The 12,852-nt window shown below is 46.9% G+C and overlaps 1 protein-coding gene across 7 annotated transcripts in view; it reads right to left on the reverse strand.

The window, feature by feature from the left end:
- The window catches only part of DENND4A (DENN domain containing 4A), a 209,372-nt gene that overhangs the window by 170,927 nt on the left and 25,593 nt on the right, over nt 1-12,852 (reverse strand). Inside the window, exon 1 of one of the 7 annotated variants that reach the window (XM_075346041.1) lies at nt 12,777-12,796. The exons of 5 other annotated variants lie outside the window; for them this stretch is intronic. The gene's annotated coding sequence lies outside the window, so the exon portion shown is untranslated. Of the gene's footprint in view, nt 1-12,658; nt 12,726-12,776; nt 12,797-12,852 lie in introns of those variants that run through there. One more of the 7 variants, XM_075346040.1, reaches the window with a different exon arrangement.

Genomic DNA, 12,852 nt, shown 5'->3' on the forward strand with positions numbered 1-12,852 from the left:
AACAACCAATATAAAACATTATATACAATGGGTACGGAAAGTATTCAGACCCCTGTCATTGCAGCCATTTGGTAAATTCAAAAAAGTTCATTTTTTTTCTCATCAATGTACACTCTGCACCCCATCTTGACAGACAAACCCCTCAAATGTAGAAATGTTTGCAAATTTATTAAACAAGAAAAACTGAAATATCACAGTCATAAGTACTCAGACCCTTTGCTCAGACACTCATATTTAAGTCACAAGCTGTCCATTTCCTTGTGATCCTCCTTGAGATGGTTCTACTCCTTCATGGGAGTCCAGCTGTGTGTAATTAAAACTGATAGGACTTGATTTGGAAAGGCACACACCTGTCTATATAAGACCTCACAGATCACAGTGCATGTCAAGACATATGAAAGCCCGCATAGGACTCCCAGACTATGAGAAATAAGATTCTCTGGTCTGACGAGATGAAGATAGAACTTTTTGGTGATAATTCTAAGCGGTATGTGTGGAGAAAACCAGGCACTGCTCATTACCTGCCCAATACAATCCCAACAGTGAAACATGGTGGCGGCAGCATCATGCTATGGGGGTGTTTTTCAGCTGCAAGCACAGGACAACTGGTTGCAATTGAAGGAAAGATGAATGTGGCCAAGTATAGAGATATCCTTGAAGAAAACCTCTTCCAGAGTGTTCTGGACTTCAGACTTGGCCGAAGGTTCACCTTCCAACAAGACAATGACACTAAGCACACAGCTAAAATAACAAAACAGTGGCTTCAGAACAACTCTGTGACCATTCTTGACTGGCCCAGCCAGACCCCTGACCTAAACCCAATTGAGCATCTCTGGAGAGACCCGATTAAGGCTATGTGCCCACAAGGACAGTCTCCTGCGGATATATCCGCAGGAGCTCCCAGGAAACTACACCACAACTTGTCTGTTTCCATGCTGCGGAATGTCCTGCGGATATGGTGCGGGTATTCTGCATTGAGGATACAGTACCATGGCTTTGGCACTGCATCCTCAATGCAGTACAGGTGCTGCAGTGATCGGGGGAGTTCATACTCACCTCCATCATGCAGCACCTCGCTTTCCGGCAGCCGGGTCACTGTCAGCGTCTGCAGGAGAAGGTGGGCGGGCCTGAACTAGCTCCGGCTGTCACATGACCGAAGCTCGTGCAGGCCCCGCCCACCTCTTCCTTCCTGTACCTGGATTCACCGCGCTCCTGTACACCGAACGGAGAAAGTGACTCCGGTGAGGCAGGTAAGTATATGGGACCCTGCGGAGAAATCCGCTGGAATAATTGACATACTGCTGATTTTTCCGCAGGGAAATCCGCATTATTTCCGCTGCGGAAAAATCCGCAGCATGGGCACAGCAGTTCCCAAATGCCATAGAAATGGCTGGGGAGTAGTTGTGCTGCAGATTGTTGAAAAATTCGTGGAATTTCCGCGAAAAATCCGCAGCAAATTCCGGGCATTTTCCGCAGCGTGGGCACATAGCCTAAGCCTGTCCACCAACATTCACCATCCACCCTGACGGAACTGGAGAGGATCTGTAAGGAAGAATGCAGAGGATCCCCAAATCCGGGAAATAAATACTTGTTGCATCATTCCATAGAAGACTCATGGCTGTACTAGCTCAAAAGGGGGCTTCTACTCAATACTGAGCAAGGGTCTGAATACTTATGACCATGTGAGATTTCAGTTTTTCTTGTTTAATAAACCTGCAAAAATTTCTACATTTCTTTTTTTTTCTGTCAAGATGGGGTGCATAGTGTACATTAATGAGGGGGAAAAAAATGAACTTTATTGAATTTACCAAATGGCTGCAATGAAACAAAAAGTGAAAAACTTAAAGGGGTCTGAATACTTTCTGCACCCAGTGTATGTTATATTAATCCTTATTTGAATGCCAGCGCCAGCAGATACATATACAGGCAGGGAGGAGGTTAAAATCTAAAAATGATCTATCATCATTCTCCATTCTGAAAGCAGCAATGCCGCTTTTTTTTTCTCTTTTAATATTTAATTACTGCAAATGGTGAGTGGCAATCAATGACCAGAGAACGCAAGACTGTCCTGAGCGGCCAGGTGCAAAACCACCCTGACTAGAGAGCAAATCATGGATGACTGAAACTCACTGTATTTTATTGGGATTTTTGTGATCTAGTAACACTCAGTATTTGTTTGTAAAGGAAATGATATATTGTTTTCTAAATATTTAAAAAATGTAAATCTGAAAACGGTGACATGCATTTGTATTCAGCCCCCCTAAATCAAAACTTTTTAGGATCACCTTTCGCTGCAATTAGTGCTGCAAGTCTTTTGGGAGATGTCTCTACCAGATTTGCACATCTAGAAGATGACATTTTTGCCCATTCTTCTTTGCAAACTTGCTGTAGCTCCGTGAGATTGGATGGAGACATCTGTGACCAGACATTTTCAAGTCTTGTAAAAGATTCTCAAATGGGATTTAGGTGTGGACTGTGACTGTCGTTCACACACATGAATACACTTTGATCTACGCCACCCATTGTATCTCTGGCAGTACGTTTATAGTCATTTTCAGCTGGAAGGTGAACTTACACCCCATTCTCAAGTCTTTTGCAGTCTCTAACAGGTTTTCCTCCAGGATTATATGTATATGTAAGACCTGGCTCAACTATGAAAGGTAGGGTGCCAGAAACAAAAAACAATACTAGAAAAATAGACTAGCTTCGGCACACCAGGTGTGCCGAAGCTAGTCTATTTTCCTCCAGGATTGTCCTGTGTTTAACTCCATCCATCGTCCCCTCTACTCTGACAGGCTTCCGTGTCCCTGCTGAAGAAAAGACTCCCCACATCATGCTACCACCACCATGTTTTATGGTGGGGATGGTGTTGTCTGGGTGATGTTCAGTGTTAAGTTTTCCGCAACACTTAGCATTTTGCCCCAAAATGTTTTACTTTGTTCATCTGACCAGAGCACCTTGTTGCACAAGCTGTGTCCCCCTACATGGAAGTAATGTGGGATACTTTTTTAAGGCACTATATGGGGGAATATATGTCAAAACTGGTGCATAGGAATGATGAGAAGTGGCTCACAAGCAGCTCCCACCTGCCATTTTCAGAATCCCTTTAGAAAACTAGAACTTCACCTAGTTCTGCTATACCTTCCATTATGTCCTTTTCTTGCCATACACCCTAACATTACAGAGGATCCTTCACAATATTTTCTCATTGAAACTGAATACCTCCTCCGATTTCTGCTACTCCGCTGATTTTGGAGTTTGTTTTAAGCCCAGTTGCTTGAAGTGAATTTTACATTTTTATTCCCAGACAGGGTGGTATGACTTGAGTGGAGGGGCCCAAAGTAAAAAGAAAGTGATTCCAGGAGAATTGAAGCAACAGCGATTGGAGGAGATCAGTTTAAATTAAAAAACACAATTAAAGGTCATCCTTATATCACTTTTCTAAGGCCTTATGAATATTGCCATTTCTGATCTGTGCTGTACAGCTCTGTAATCAGTCAGAAAAATCTCTACGGGCGCGCACTTTACATCCAGAAAGTAGCATGCTTCAATAAATCGCAGATAACAGACGTGCCTCCCCTAGGCCTCACTCTCGTCAGCTTTTCACAGACAGAGCTCGTACTTATAATCTATGGGGCTGGGGACTTGTCCGTATATATGCACCAAAATGTGTGATCTAAGCTCATCAATCCAAGTGAAGAGGGTCCCAAAAAAAAAAAAAAACAAAACAAAAAAAACACACCTTGAGAAAGAACCACAAGTTGTTTATATTATACATATTTTTTTAAATATTTTTTGCATTCAACAAAATCTGATGAGATTGACACACTGATTATCCTCTGATAAAAATCGGTCAGATTTTTGCATTCGAGAACAATCACCAATGTCTAAATGAGGCCTTAGAAGTATGGCTTCCACAGCGTAATATGTAGCCATCACAAGCAACATTTACTGTATCTTCCTTTCTCTCATCACCTTAATGCAACATGAGGCACTTGGGTGCAGCCTGTTATAAGCCGTCATCAGAAGAAAACCCAAACGCATTCCCAAAACCTTACTAAGTCAGATGACCCCATAAGGATCAAGGACAACTGAGCTTCCTCTCTGTTAAATTTAGGGAGACACAATATTGTGTGCTCAAAATCACAATGAAATTGCAACTAGTGATTAGACCACATGGAAGACTGAAAAATGATGGTAGATGCTGAGGCCTTCTGGTCTACCTCCAATCAAAACCAGAGCCGTCCCTGAGAGCTCAACTCCTCACATGCAGCCTTTGTCTTCTGAGCTCTACGATTGACTGGACCCTTTATTTCATGGGGATTTCCCATCACCTGGTGGGTTCCAACTGGATTTCTCCCATTTTTCCCTCACATTCGCAGTAGGATACCCTTCTCCCACTGTGATGAGACGGAACCTATCATGGTGTGAATCTTGTCTTTGATCAGTGACCACATGGTCCGTCCATAAGAGTTGTCAGATGGCAGAGATCCTTCATCATAACTTATAGCATACGACAATAAGTGTATCTTTCATGTTTCTTTTCCTTGACTGGTCATACGTATATTTCAGCCATGACATCAGTTAGGCAAGAAGAAACGAGCCTCTTCTAGATCTGCCACCTAGGACAGTTACAAATCAGAATTCGAGTCACTCTCTTCAGAAAGAAATGTAGCAGTCATTATTCACACAGATACATTTTCTAGTTGTGAGAAGTGTTAGTCCTATCTCGATGACGTATCATCAGGTTCCCTCACTGCAGCCAAATCTAGTTTACTAAAGGCCCCGTTACACGCTACGATTTATCTGCCGATATGTCGTCGGGGTCACGGTTTTCGTGACGCACTTCCGTCGTCGGTAGCGACGTCGTTACGTGTGACGCCTACGAGCGACTCCGAACGATCGCAAAACTAGCGAAAATCGTTGATACGTCGTTCATTTTCAAAATATTGTTCGTCATTGCGAACGCAGCAGACATATTGCTACGTTGACACCCTGCCAACGACAAACAACAACGTTAGTGCGTCAGTCATCCGCGACGCGGGAGTCTCGTTACGAGCAATGCTCCACGCCTCCTCCGCTCTGATTGGTGTCACGCCAGGGTGTATGCTATGGACAATTATACGCCACTGTCGTTGCCGGAATCGTTGGGAGGATTGCTGTGTGACGGTGTTCACACGACCGCCTTGGTCAAACAATATATCGCTGAGCGATGTAGCGTCATTTGTGAGATGGGTACGTGTGACCGCTACAAAACGACCTATGAGCGATCTCGGCAAATTGTAACAACGATCTGGGCATGTCACAACGCTAACGAGATCGCTGCGTGTAAAGTGGCCTTAAGAACACAATGTTGGTTCCGGTAATGGCCATCCAAATGCACTGATAGGTGGAGAGCAGTTCTTTCATCAGTATTTTGCACCTGTTACCTCCTTTATTAAGAGGGACTGCTGCATCCCATCTACATTTCCATGACTTTGCATAGAAACGGTAGATGCGGTCACGCACCACCTGGTTAACCTGGTCCTGTGCTGCAGATGGCTGGAGAGCAGAAGGAAACTCCTGAGTACTGCTGGATCTTTATCGGTAGTCGCTCATGAGGAAGAACATGTCCAGAGGTAATCCCGCAGAAGAAAAAAGTGGCCCCCGCTGTAACATCAAATCCAGACTTTATTGGGAGCAGTGCATTAAAATTGTTGAGGTCAGAGGCCAGCCGCTGGCACACTGAAGGACGACGACCGTTTTAGGAAAATGCACTTCTACGGGTCCTTACCAAGTCTGGATTTGATGTTACGGCAGGTGCCGCTGGTTTCTTCTTCTGCTGGATTTCTATGAGTTTGGCTGGTAAATACCAGTGCCTTTTTGCTATGTTTATAAACAATTATGGCGCTGTCATACTGATTCAACAGATACCTTCAGTGAAGAAATTCACATCCTCGTGGTTGTTTAATCAACATTTGATGTTGTGTTTCCCAAGCATTGGGACGGGACTGTGGTAGAGTGTTTTGCCTCTGCCCCGGTCCCTCCAAATGCCTCTGGTGTCTTTTTCCTGTTCTTAAGTTTGCGCCAGCCCCGTCCTTGTCAGGGGTAGCACAGGTGGTGGTGAACACGCAGATTTAGATATTGGCTCCATGACAATCTGCGCATGCGCTGCCACCATTTTTCTAATGACTGCAGGGAGATAAAATGTACAAGTGCGGCTTGTGGCTAGATGGCGCCAGCTTTAAAAAGTCACATACAGACACCAGAGGCAGTGGAGAGGTCGGGCAGAACCCTGAGACCCTACCCACAGTCCCACCTCAATGCCCCGAAAGCTTATCCCATCCAAACTTCAAATGTGGATTACAGAACAACCAGAATGTGGATTTCTTCACTGAAGGAATCTATTGAATCTGTGTAGCAGACATTGTAGCCACACATTCAACTTAACATGCCTAATCGTGATGACCGCTATACTGTATACAGTGCATGAGGCCTTAGTGAGGCTGTGATATCACTAGAGTCTCGAGAACACCTATAACTTCTCCTCTGCTCCAAAGTTTTCCATGTCCCTTATACTAATATTCATCACTGAGCGGATTAAGGAAAGCGGGTATTAATACACTGTACTTTTCCAGTAGCAGAGTTGACACTTTGCCCATTTAAGAAATTAAAAAAGAAATTTATTAGATTCTAAAGAGCAACTTTGAGACAACCTGTCATGGCGGGACCGTCCCTTTCAAAGAAGCCGACTGAAGAGAAGCCACCTACAGACAAAGCTCTACTAAGGTCCACTGCTTTGTAGAAATCACAAGCGCCAATAATGAAGCTGCCCAGGACAGCAGAGAATATTTGCCCCGCGGCCAAGAACTAAACATGGATGTTAGATTCGTCACCTATAGTTGTAGTGCAGCTGAAAACCAAACAAGACAGACATTTCCCAGCACAGGCAGCCTAAGGCTATGTGCGCACTAGAAATGTGAAGTTTCTCAAGAAAATTTCTTGAGAAACTTCTGGGAGTGAAAGATTTCCGGACCTCCGGAAAAAAATCCGCACCAAATCCGCATGCGGATTTGCCGCGGATTAGCCGCGATTTTCCCGCGGGTAGTTCCCTGCGGATTTTGCAGGCTGTACTGCCGAAATCCGCAGGGTACGTGCGGAAATAATGGACATGCTCATTTTCTCAAGAAATTTTCTCGAGAAATTCTTCTCAAGGAAATTTCTTGAGAAAAATCCGCACAGTGCGCACAGCTATTTTTTTTTTCATAGAATTTGCTGGGAAATGTCTGCACAAAGATTGCAGACATTTCTCAAGAAATTTCCGCGGCAAATCCGCGGGTAAATCCGCGGGTAAAACGGTTTAGTGCGCACAGAGCCTAAGGCTGGATTCACACATCAGACATTTATGGTGAGAGTATGGACCGGCCGCGGGTCTTATGATCCAACACACGATATATGTCTAAATTAAGGTCAGGAGGCACCAGGAAAAGAGAGCTAGGCACATTTCAGAGATCACAAATACAGAATTGGAAGATACAGTCTCTACTTAGAGATTTGGCATCACATACATAAATGTGCACCCTAAATATGAAGGCATATGATGATAAATATAAGTGCAGTAGCACAACCAATCTAAAGAGTCAGGATGAAAAAATACCATACTGAGGAAACCAGATGACTAGGAAGCAGCAGGGTGTGACACGCGTATCGCCACTATGGATACAGCTTCATCAGGGGCACATGCTGCATTTGGGCAGGAGGACAGCAGAAGGGGAAAAATGGGCCCAGCACCAGTATCCAATTAGTAAAATAAAAAAAATCTTTAATTCAACACTTAAAAAATAAGATAGCCAGCACTAAATGTGCACTACAACACTAAAAATTCCAAACTGTACTTATAATTAAAATTTGAGATTTTTGGCATAGTTACTTATGCTTAAGGACTCTTGTGTTTAATATGTAAAGTCCGAAACGCGTCAAGTTTCATGCCCATTTTCTGTATGTCATTGATTCTTAGCCCTACTATTTTTTAAACATGTTGAATTAAAGATTTTTTTTATTTTACTAATTGGATACTGGTGCTGGGCCCATTTTTCCCCTTCTGCTGTTCTTTACATCGGACTGGCCTGTCTGAGGGACCACGTGTACCCCACAAGTCCTGGAATACATGGATCAGGTGAGCTGAAAACCCTCTCTTTTTCTCTATACATTATTTGGGCCAGGAGGCCTGAGGTCAATCCAGACATAGGATACTGCACAAAAGTTGTGACTTTCCCCATTCAGATTTTATATGAACTAAACTTAAAATGAAGGTTTCAGGAATTGTTCACAAAACACGAATTCTGTCCTGGAATCCCAGCGACATCTGCGTCATTCCTCCAGGTGAGGACTCGAAATCTGCATTTGCGAATTAACGAGTAACATTACTGAATAAGAAATGCATGTGTGCTTCGCTATCAGTGAATCAGCCCCAATGAGTGGCGCTAATCTGCACTTGGCTCTGGGGCAGATCAGTCTGCAGATCCGCTCTAGACGCTCGAGTGCTGACTGCACTATGGTCATGGATATTCTTACAAATCAGCGTTGTATAAATCTCCTTAGGGTTTATAGGACAGGGATTCCTGAAGGCCCATCTACATATCTACAATGAGTCCGAGTGTGATGGTCATACGCCATTGTGCTCTCAGTCACCAAAAAAGCCACACAAAATAGGGCAGCGTGCTACACTATTCTGTGCATAATAATAAACAGGAGGAAAGAGCATAGCACCACAAAAAAAAAGGATGAATAAGTTTAGTGAAAAATTACAAAAGTGTTTATGCATTAAAAATACAAACAATCAACACTAAATTGTTGATCCATGAAAATGACCACATTCGGTAGTAATTGGAATAAGAGAATGCTGTACATCAATTTATACCCATGGAGTGCTGGAAAAGATAAACCATTGAAAATCAGGGGATGTATAACACTAAAAAATGGTGGTAGTGGGTGCCTCATAAGGCCTATATAATCCGATTACTGGTCAGGCGAAGGTCTAACAAGAGCACAGATAAATATGTAGCCAAAACTGTAGGGTACATCAGGAGATCACATTACCACAAAAATATTGTTAAATGTACATAACAGAAGTACCCTCTGATAAAGCCACATACTTTTTAATGTGTATGCGAAACGTACGTTAGGTCCTCTCGATCTCTTTGTGACCTGTCGGTATTGCCACCTTGCACAATGCGAGTATGCCTCAACAATTCATGACTCTTGATTTTCGGATTCCTGGTCAGTTTACATAGATAAGCACAATATATAGAGAACCAATACTTCTGTTATGTACATTTAACAATATTTTTGTGGTAATGTGATCTCCTGATAAACCCTACAGTTTGGGCTACATATTTATCTGTGTTATTGTTAGACCTTCGCCTGATCAGTAATCAGATTATATAGGCCTTGTGAGGCACTCACTACCACCATTTTTTAGTGTTATACATCCCCTGATTTTCAATGGTTAGTCTTTTTCAGCACTCCATGGGTATAAATTGATGTACAGCATTGTCTTATCCCAATTACTACCGAATGTGGTCATTTTCATGGATCAACAATTTAGTGTTGATTGTCTTTTTAACGAATAAACGCTTTTGTAATTTTTCACTAAATTGATTCATCCTCTTTTTGTGGTGCTATACTCTTTTTCCTCCTGTTTTATTATTACATAGAGTTGTATGCTACTCTCAATGTCCTCTGAGATTTTCATTTGGGCTATGACAATTGAGTCATGTTGATGTGGCATTTTGTTGCACTATTCTGTACATGATTGGAGATCACATGCGAGCCTGTCAGGTGCCATAACTATGCGTCCTATGACGGACCTGACACTGCTGATGTTTTGCCAATTAATGCGCTCAGATACCGTGTAATAGGTGAGATCACTGTATACAACTCGGTAAAACAAGAAACAGGGTTATTTTTTTGCAAACATGAAAGCAAGTATCTGAAGGCTGACTTATTTCCCAGCACTGTCTATTGATGCCGGCTGGTCCTGACATAATCCCTCCTCGTGACATGTAAGATACAGCATATCTTCCAGTAATGGCCATAAGCACATGCTCACACAGCCTATGAAGTGTCAGCCCCACACCTACATTTTACCATCAGATCTTCTGACACGGCTGGAAGAGCAAACACGGCGCCCACTTCGCTGTGCTGTCAGATTTCAGAGATTTTCATCATTTGTGCCGTCTGAGCACATAAGACTTACTGGCAGCGGCTACAGGCTGGGGAATAGTCACCACTTCCCCATCAGGCTGGTCAAAGGCAGCTCATGGGTTAATGCACGCTCATTACCTCGAGCTCTCACAATGAATATCACACAGTATAGAAGTCTCTATAGAAACGTGTATAACGGACTCGAAACCTCGCCCTCCACGAGTCCTGGACCGACTTTTCTATAGGGGCGGGGAGGTTCCTGGCCCAAACTGTGTGCTCTGTCCAGATGTAAGCAAAGGCAGTTAGGATCTGGCCTGCTTCAGAGCAGCGCATACAAGCTCCATAAAAATTGATTGGAAGCGCTGCGCACCTTGTCTAGGAGACCAGTCACCCCTGATAAGAGTGCAGCGGTGGCCTGTAGCCATGTAATGCAGCGCAGCATATTCTGTTATCAGAATCTGGCATTATGTGGTGTAAAGATCGCACTCCCAGAACGCAAGTCACCAAGGTCTTGGAGAACAGAGAACGGATCAGAACACAGATGAAAGCCTGCTGTACTGCACATAACTTCAGAGCTCCGAATCCTTACAACGTGCACAGTGCACACTGTCAGGATTCTCTGGTATTGCCGGCGGTATGCATACATGTGGTCATGTGCTGCCTACTTGTGCTCAGCCTCTATACAAGGGAACTGAGTGACAACGAGCACATCTAGTCAGGATGTGGCCAAAAGTATGCAAATCATCAATTGTGGTCACGTGACCACCTGCTCTCACTGAAAACACCAGAGAATCCTGACAGTGTGCAGTGCGCGCGTTCTAAGGATTCAGAATTTTGTCAGGAGATGGACAACCCCTTTAAGATGCCGTCTACAGCATGCTGTCAAGTATAATCCACCTCCTGCAACGGAAACCCCAACATGGATTACAAGAAGGAGCGGGGTCTTCATCTCTCTGCAATTGGAATCAAACTATAACAGGAGGAGGTGGGAGATCAGGGAAGGGCAGGGAATCCATCAGCAGTAATAGGAGTAGTACATGCTAGGAAGTAAAGATCCAGCACCTATAGTGCTGGCAGAATGCTGATTAAGAAAACCAGCCCACTGCCAAAAACAAATTCTATCATGTCACGTCCCACTTCTGCGTATGAGGTCACTGTACACCGGTCAATGCAGAACCATTGGTGGGACGGACAGACCCATCCCCGCAACTGACGGGAAGGACGAACTCATCATCGCGACGGACAGCCCCATCCTCAGGTTGGAATGAGAGATCCATCATTGGGACAGTCAGATCCTCATCAAGCATCTCATACCCCTCCCCGCGCACCCCCCCCCACACCTGCACTCGCCCCTCCCCGCGCACCCCCCCCCACACCTGCACTCGCCCCTCCCCGCGCACCCCCCCCACACCTGCACTCGCCCCTCCCCGCGCACCCCCCCCACACCTGCACTCGCCCCTCCCCGCGCACCCCCCCCACACCTGCACTCGCCCCTCCCCGCGCACCCCCCCACACCTGCACTCGCCCCTCCCCGCGCACCCCCCCACACCTGCACTCGTCCTTCCCCGCGCACCCCCCCACACCTGCACTCGTCCTTCCCCACGCACCCCCCCCACACCTGCACTCGTCCTTCCCCACGCACCCCCCCCACACCTGCACTCGCCCCTCCCCGTGCACCCCCCCCCACACCTGCACTCGCCCCTCCTCGTGCACCCCCCCTACACCTGCACTCGTCCTTCCCCGCGCACCCCCCCACACCTGCACTCGTCCTTCCCCGCGCACCCCCCCACACCTGCACTCGCCCCTCCCCGCGGACCCCCACACCTGCACTCGCCCCTCCCCGCGGACCCCCACACCTGCACTCGTCCTTCCCCGCGCACCCCCCCCACACCTGCACTCGCCCCTCCCCGCGCACCCCCCCACACCTGCACTCGCCCCTCCCAGCGCACCCCCCCACACCTGCACTCGTCCTTCCCCGCGCACCCCCCCACACCTGCACTCGCCCCTCCCAGCGCACCCCCCCACACCTGCACTCGTCCTTCCCAGCGCACCCCCCCACACCTGCACTCGTCCTTCCCAGCGCACCCCCCCACACCTGCACTCGTCCTTCCCCGCGCACCCCCCCACACCTGCACTCGTCCTTCCCCGCGCACCCCCCCACACCTGCACTCGTCCTTCCCCGCGCACCCCCCCACACCTGCACTCGTCCTTCCCCGCGCACCCCCCCACACCTGCACTCGCCCCTCCCCGCGGACCCCCACACCTGCACTCGCCCCTCCCCGCGGACCCCCACACCTGCACTCGCCCCTCCCCGCGGACCCCCACACCTGCACTCGCCCCTCCCCGCGGACCCCCACACCTGCACTCGCCCCTCCCCGCGGACCCCCACACCTGCACTCGCCCCTCCCCGCGGACCCCCACACCTGCACTCAGACACTATGTCACACACTGCTGTCACTAAGAAGCCCCTGACCTGTACGATAACCGTAATCATGGCAGTCCGTGGCGCTGTCGCCCGCCTGCAGTCAGTGCACCCATCACACGGCCGCAGGGATGCTGGGGAGGGAGGGAGGGAGGGAGGGAGCGCGGACCTGTCAGAGATGTCAGGAGCCTCCGTCCCGTTATCCGCAGCCTCCTTCTCCTCCCTCATCTCCTACACGACAACCA

The sequence above is a fragment of the Anomaloglossus baeobatrachus genome, chromosome 4 (genome assembly GCF_048569485.1).
Source record: "Anomaloglossus baeobatrachus isolate aAnoBae1 chromosome 4, aAnoBae1.hap1, whole genome shotgun sequence".
NCBI classification, from domain to species: Eukaryota; Metazoa; Chordata; class Amphibia; order Anura; family Aromobatidae; genus Anomaloglossus; species Anomaloglossus baeobatrachus.